Source organism: Nicotiana sylvestris, chromosome 1 (genome assembly GCF_000393655.2).
Source record: "Nicotiana sylvestris chromosome 1, ASM39365v2, whole genome shotgun sequence".
NCBI classification, from domain to species: Eukaryota; Viridiplantae; Streptophyta; class Magnoliopsida; order Solanales; family Solanaceae; genus Nicotiana; species Nicotiana sylvestris.
Genome location: NC_091057.1, coordinates 159,772,166 through 159,780,285, shown reverse-complemented (window position 1 = coordinate 159,780,285; position 8,120 = coordinate 159,772,166). Strand labels below are relative to the sequence as shown.

The window sequence follows — 8,120 nt, the reverse complement described above, 5'->3', positions numbered from 1 at the left end:
TCACCTATCAACCGGAATTCGCCAAAATACTAACTTTGTCAATTCAAGCTTAATTCTACACCGGTAATCACAAAAATATTCCGGACACACTCTTAAGTCCCAAATCACCTAACAAAGCTATCCAAACCATAAAATTCGCATTTCGAGCCCTCTAACACATAAGTCAATAGCCGGTTGACTTTTCCAACTTAAGCTTCCTTAAAAGAGACTAAGTGTCTCAAACCTTACCAAAACTAGTCCGAATGACTTCAAATTTTGCACACAAGTCACATTCGACATTACGGACTTGCACCAACTTTCGGAATTGCATTCCGACCCCGATATCAAAATTTCCACTTCCGGTCGAATTTTCTCAAAAACCTTCAAATTTCTATATTTATCCAAATGACTTCAAAATGACCTCCGGACATCCAAATTCACTTCCGATTGCGCTCCCAACTCCAGAATCACCATACAGAGCTATTCTCAGACTCGGAATCCCAAACGGACATCTATAACTCTGAAATTCCTTCCAAGCCAAATTTATGAAATTCTTCTAAAATACTAACTTCCACAATATACGCCGAAATGCCCACGGGTTATCCATAACCAAATCCGGACATACGTCCAAGTCCGAAATCATCATACGAACATGTTGGAACTTTCAGATCCCAATTCCGAGGTCGTTTACTCAAAATTCCAATCTTAGCCATTTTCTTCAACTTAAGGTTGCCGCAATGAAATGTTTCTTTCCAATTTGACTCTAAATTTCCCGAAATTCAACTCTGACCATACGTACAAGTCAATATACCTGAAATGAAGCTGTTAATGACTTCCAACTGCTGAACGATGCGCTAGAGCTCAAAACGACCGATCGGGTCGTTACATCCCCCCATCAAATCCCTTATTTTTCTTTTTCTTTCTGATTTTCTCTTAAATATACATATTTTGCATTAATCTCAAGCTTCCAACCTATTTTGAAGAGGAGGCTGAATTTTTTGTTGTGAAAGTTGGTGGTGGCGATGGCAGCCATGGAAATGACAAACAAAATTTTGGAAGAGAGCTATAAATGAAAATAGTCTGTTTATGTCTTTGTTAATGTAGATAAGCTTCAATAGATATGGTACCCAAGCAGTTGTAATTTTCGATCTACCTTTGCCATTGTTGCATTTTTTTTAACAATGGCCTTGTTGTGGTGATGATACGGTGGTGTCAGCCATGGCTTATTGGCTTTTGATGTTTTTATTTCTTTCTGGGATTAAATCACTTTGGCTCCTAATTTTTGGGTTGAATTGTGTGTTCTAATTTTTTGGGTGGTCCGTGGAGGAGGAGATGGAGGTGGAAGAGATGGATTTGGAGAAGATGAGGGTATATGTGTAATTTTATATTTTTTGTTTTATTTATTTATGTTAATGACACGTGTCACGACCTTATTGGTGCGTGACATTACCATATTTAGGTAAAGTGGTCAAGAAAAAAGTGGGGTGTATTAGACACACTTTTAAAAGGTTGAGTGTGTAATATTATTTGTGTCCACAGAAAGTGTGTAACAGAGATTTGGTCCATTGTTCGGGTGCCAACTTATGTATTTTGCCGCAAAAAAAAAATATTAATTATATTGGTGTTAAGTTTTTGTGAAAATTATACTACTTCACATATCATGACTATGAGAAAAGGAAATTAATAGATTCATACTATTTAATTTGCTTTAGCTTAAGATAATGTCAGTGATGTCAAACCAGATTTGCTTGAACACCCTGATGACGACATCATATGATACTCATCTGAATTCAAAGGAAAAATGGAAAGCGAGAAGTTCTTCCAAATCCTTTGATGCCCTCATATTATTTCTCCACTGTCATTGACTCCCTGAAATCTCTTTGTGGATCGAATATTTAGATGATTTGATCACCACTGCAAAACGTTCTGAAACACTACAGCTCCTCCCTAAACAAACACTCTTTCTGCTAACTTCCTCGATCCTCCATTTGTTATTCTATACTAGTCGGAGTATTAGTCATCGCTACTCAAAGAAACTTGGGAAAAATTCAGAACTTAATGTCAGGGGGCATACTTAATTAAGTAATACTAGTATTACTTCCTAAATGAGCTAGCACATAATCTCGAAAACAAAATACTCCAACTAGGCAGCTAAAACAGGGAATCGACGTCAAAAGAGGAATAACAAAAAATGTCACGGCCCAATTCCCGAACCCGATCGTGATGGCGCCTCTCTTGAATACAATGCCAGCCAGTCTAACCCAATTCATCTTTTAAAGCAGTTAATTAACACAAATATAGATAATAATGCGGAAGTCCAGCCCGACACAGCCCTAACCGGGGTATCACAAGTCACGAGCATCTATAAGAATGAAATTTCCACTTTACAGTCTAGAAATACACTGAACAAGAATAATGAATAACATAGAAAGACAGTGGTGCTGCGAACGCTGGCAGTCACCTCGCTAAAACCTCTACAACTCTGCCTCCATGCAGCCAATACCCGCTACCGGGTGAACAAATACCTGCAACTGCACGCAAGGTGCAGGGAGTAAAGTGAGTATTCCAACTCAGTGAGTAATAAAGGTAAATAATAACTGAGCAGCAAGAAAACACGTAAAGCAACCAACATTCTATATAGAAGCAGTGTAAAACTTCTTGAGAAAAATCAGTGAAACTGTGAATTCTTTAGAAAATACCTTGGCTCAGTTTTAAACTTCTTTTGAAAATGATCTTTTCAACAGTTGTGAAATAATTTCAAAACAATTAGTGCCGCTATGCACAGAAATCCGCCCCTCGGGCACAAATAGCACAATTAAACAAGTAAAAGACAAGTGAGTATGCAAAATGAACATATAAACCTCGCCCCTCGGGCAATCATACAGAATAGTACCAGCCCCTCGGGCACAAATTAGTTCCTGGTCAGCCATTGTTACCTGACCTCACGGTGTTATTCCTGGTCAGTCATTGTTACCTGACCAAATTGCATCATACAGTGTCATTGTTACCACTGTCCTGGTCAGTCATTGTTACCTGACCAAATTGCATCATATAGTGTCATTGTTACCACTGTCTCAAATCACATGGGTACCCGCGCTCACTATGGGTGTGCAGACTCCGGAGGGGCTCCTACAGCCCAAGCGCAATAATAACATAAGGCCTAAAAGCCTTCTCACTTCACTCATAAGGCCTGAAAGCCTCCTCACATCACTCATAAGGCCTGAAAGCCTCCTCACATCACTCAAGCCACCGCGTGGCATAAATAGTAACTCAGGCCCTCGGACTCATATCACTCAACATATCCTCACATATGGCCCTTGGCCTCACTCAGTCCGAAAATCATCACAAGCCCCCTGGGCATTTGTAAAACAGTAGTTCTCAGCCCAAAATATTATTTAGAAATATCATTTGAGTTTCAAATCTGTATAAAAGTGGCTGAGTTTATAAAACAATAATCATCAACAGGACTGAGTTTAAATATAAGTCAAAACAGTGAGGAAATAGTGATAAAAATTCACGAAGGATTCAAATAATTGGCACGAAGCCCAAATATGGCAAACAACCCAAATCATGATGATAACAAATCAGTTTCAATCAAATATGCAGTAAAATCATCAATACGGGATGGACCAAGTCACAATCCTCAGTAGTAAAGGACTCCGCGCTCTTCATCCAGCGCGTGTCTCACCTCAATATAGCACTATGATATGCAATCCGGGGTTTCAAACCCTCAGGACATCATTTACACTCTTTACTCACCTAAAACCGGCTACTTCTTTAGCTCGCGACGCCTTTGCCCCTCGAATTGGCCTCCACGTGCGTCGAATCTATCCAAAATCAGAACGAATATGTCATAATATGATAAGGGAACAAAGCCCAATCAAAACAATCGAAAAATACCAAAATTCTCGAAATTAGCAAAAACCCGAGCCCCGGGCTTACGTCTCGAAATTCAAAATTTTTTACATCAACGGGTTCCTTATCTCTCCACGAGTCTAACCATACCAAAATTATTAAATTCCCATAACATTTCGACCCTCAAATTCTCAATTCTATCCGAGAGGGTTTCTAACTTTTCCCGCTAAATTCACGGATTAAATGCCAAAACTTGTAATAGATTCGAGTAATCTAACCAAAATTGAGTTAAGAATACTTACCCCGTTGTTTTCTCCGAAAATCTCCCAAAAAATCACCTTATCCGAGCTCCAAATCGTTAAAAATGGAAAATCTCCCGAACTTAACATTCTGTCCGGTACTGTTCACGGGGTTACTGTTCACAGGTACTATTCACGGATCACTGTTCACCCCACGTAGTTACTGTTCACGGTACTGTTCACTGGGTACTATTTCTGCAATTTTTCTCCAAATTTTCCTAATTCCGAAACACTCCCGAGCCCTCGGGGCTCCTAACCAAACATATGCACTAACTCAACAACATCCTAGGAACTTAACCATGCGATCAAATCGCCAAAATAACGTCATATACCATGAATTAAGCTTTAAAATCCAAGAATTCTTTCAAATTTCATAAAACATGAAATTTTCCATTTTGAGTCTGAAACACATCAAATGACGTCCATTTTCAACCAAACTTTACAGAAAGTGCTTAAACCATATATAAGACCTGTACCGGGCACCGGAACTAAAATACGGGTCTGATATCATCACTTTCTAATCAAATTTTATTTCTATTTTCCTTAAATATTTTCAGAAAATAATTTTTCTCAAAAATTCATTTCTCAGGCCTAGGACCTCGGAATTCGATGATTCTTGTTCCTATGAGTTACAAATAATGATACAAACATAGCCCTTCAATCGAAACTCAATTCGGAGCTCATTTGCTCAGTTCAATACCCATTTCACTCGTTAAACAATTAACTCATGTTTCGTGTGGAAAAAACCCAATCGCGACTTGATGAAATTAGACCAAACTTTCCTGACCAGTCCTATAATTCATTATCAAAATTCCAGAAGTCTCGAAATCAAATTTCGATCTCTAGAACTAAAAATGGACCTTTGGATCATTACATACTTATGCTCAAAACGGCAAAATCTTCCAAAAACTCTTCCAAAACTTATCCGAGCCTCATGTGACCCCAACCAAACATGGCAACACACCCCATAACATCATTCAAACTTTTTCCAATCAACAAAACACCTCAAACAACATCAAAACCATCAATTCACATCGAATTCAAGCCTAAGTTTTCCAAAAACTTCCGAAACATGCATTTGATCATAACCCCGACTAAATCACCTCCGAATGACATGAAATTTTGCACACACATCCCAAATCACATAATGAAGCCACAGCAACTCTCGGAATTCCATTCCGACCCTTGAATCAAAATCTCACGTATCAACCGGAAATCGCTAAAATACTACTTTCGCCAATTCAAGCCAAATTCCATGCCGGACCTCCAAAACCAATTCTGATCACGCTCCTAAGTCATAAATCAACTAATGGAGCTAGACAAATCATAAAAATTCTGATCCGAGATCAACTACACATAAGTCAACTCTTGGTCAAGCCTTTCAAATTTAAAGCTTTCAACTGAGACTATTCTTCCAAATTCATTCCGATTAACCTGAAACCCAACACCAATGATTTACACAAGTCATAATACACCACACGGGGCAAGTAATGCCCAAGAACTGGCGAGCGAAGTGCAAAAGCTCAAAACGACCGGTCGGGTCGTTACAAAAAATTTGGCAGAACTTTTAGTATTATTAAGTTTTAGTAGTACTACATAAACTATCAACGGCCATCTTTAATATGTCGACCACATATCCCTAGCTAGTTAAAAACTAGTATTACAGAAACATAAGAAAAATTCAAAATATATTGATAAATCATAGGAGTAGTATTGTAGTACAGGTTTGTAACTTTATCTAAGAGATAGCTTGGGATTATTAAACTACATTATATATCTAGCAAATATATCCTATGACTAACAGAAATTGATAGTATCCAGATCGACATCTTCCGCGGAAGCCCAGAATGTAGCATGTTGATTGTCTTTGACTTGGTATTCCATATTCTCTTCATCATCCTTTACTATAATATCATTCCACGACATCATTCCGTTGTCTTCAGCTTGAACATCTTCTGATTGCAGAACGGAATCAATGTATTCTTCAAGTAAATGGACTTGAACTTCATCCCCCTCATCTACGCAATCTTCAACATACTCCTCATGATCATTCACATCAACAATATCCTCTATGGAATCCAACAAACCAAGTACATGGTCTCTAACTTGATCTCCCTCTACATATTGGATAATATTATTCTCTTGATCATCCAGCTTTGCTATAGTACCATTCGACCTTGTACCATTGTCTTCAACTTGAACATCTTCTGGCAACACGGTGTTGATAAATTCTTCAATATCTCTCATATTCTCATCATTAACTACCTCATCAATTATATTGTTTCCTTTTTTCTTGTCACCAGGTTTGCCCTTCTTCTTGATCTTACAAATTACAAAACCTTTGTTCTTAATCTCCCTAGCAGCCAGATAACGATCAAACAAAGAGTACTCTGTCATCAACCACTCGCCATTCACATTGTTTGACGATTTGTTAGCGGGGATGTACTTCAAACTTTTCACGTATCCCATGAGTCTTCCTTTATCATCAAACACCTCTCGGCCTTTGCCTTGAGGCTTCCAAGTTCCCTTCCCGACAGTTCTTGAAACTCTTTTCCACGTTGGCTTCTCTTTCTTCTACGGCATTACGAAGTAACGAGTGTTGTTGTTGTTGTTTCCCTGATCATAAGCTTCGAAAATCTGCCATGGCTCCTTGTCGGCGTAGAGATCCTCCACCTGCATGAGTTCATTCTGAGAGTGAAGTGGCTCGTCTCTCACAAACCCTATTAGATACTTGAGCACTTCCCTGCTCGTCGGATGAAAGCGATGACCCATCGGGCGAGAAAAACACTTAGCCTGAGAATACTCCATTAATGAACAGTACTACTGCCGCGAAGAAATTATGAGTAAGGAAGAAATAGTAGAATGGCGGAAACCTTACTAAGATACAGTAGCTAGCTATGAATTGATGGTTGAGTTTTGAGGTACTCTATACTTATAGACTATAGCTATTTGGAGTTGGATATATAACTTATTTTTCATGCACGATTTGTTTCATTTCTTTTAGGGTTTTACCTGGAAGCTGCTGATTGGTACAATATGTGGAGAAGATCGTGATCCTATATACTTTCCGTACGTTTGTCACACCTCCTTTTTGCGCGCCCCGCCCCGAAGGGTTAAATGCGCGACGGGAGTTTTTCCAAATTAAGTGACAATATTCGAAATGAGATTATTTATTTAATTCAGAGTCGCCACTTGGGAAAGGTTTGGTTTTTGGTGTCCCAAGTCACCGGTTTATCTTGAATCCCAAATCGAGGAAATTTTCGACTTTTCCAAATGAAGTCTGCGAACCAGAAATTCTAAGTAAGGAATTCTGTTGACCCGAGGGAAGGTGTTAGGCACCCTTGAATCCCGTGGTTCTAGCACGGTCGCTTAAATTGTTATAATGGCTAAATATCTGATTTAAATACATGTTGTGACTTATGTGCTTTTATTAAGTTTAAACCGTTTTTATTATTATCATTTATTTTTATAGAATTGCAACGTCGTGAAAATGCATCTCGAACCGCGTCACAATCAATGCACCCGTAGTTGTCAACATATTTCGACTCCGTTGAGATTTGGATTCGGGTCACATCAATGTGCACCCGAAATCTAATTTAATTAAGCCGCCTCTAAAGAGTCTAACGCATTATTATTTTCGGGGAAGGCCATGAAATTTACTAAACGGCTTGTCCTGAATTCTAAATATTTATTAGAGTTAGTTATTGAGGGCCCCGCAATTTGCATTTTTATTTGGCGAGGCTCGTCTCTATTTTAGAAAGGATATCCTAAAGCGACTACATTTCTAAATGCGTTTGTCTAAAAATAGAAGAAGAAAGACACACGTTAATTCAAGTATATGCTTTGTCCTAACCCGGATCCTTATCAACTTTTGATTAATTACTTATAAAATGGAGAGACGTCATACCTTGTGAAACATGCTTTAATTGGACAAAGAAGTCACATGCGAGATCGACGAAATACAACACTTAATCTAAACAACATCCT

General features: G+C 38.5%; 1 pseudogene; it reads right to left on the bottom strand.

The window, feature by feature from the left end:
* Positions 1–5,930: 5,930 nt before the first annotated feature.
* Positions 5,931–6,941, bottom strand: LOC104239284 (NAC domain-containing protein 37-like; annotated as a pseudogene).
* Between the last annotated feature and the right edge of the window lie 1,179 nt (positions 6,942–8,120).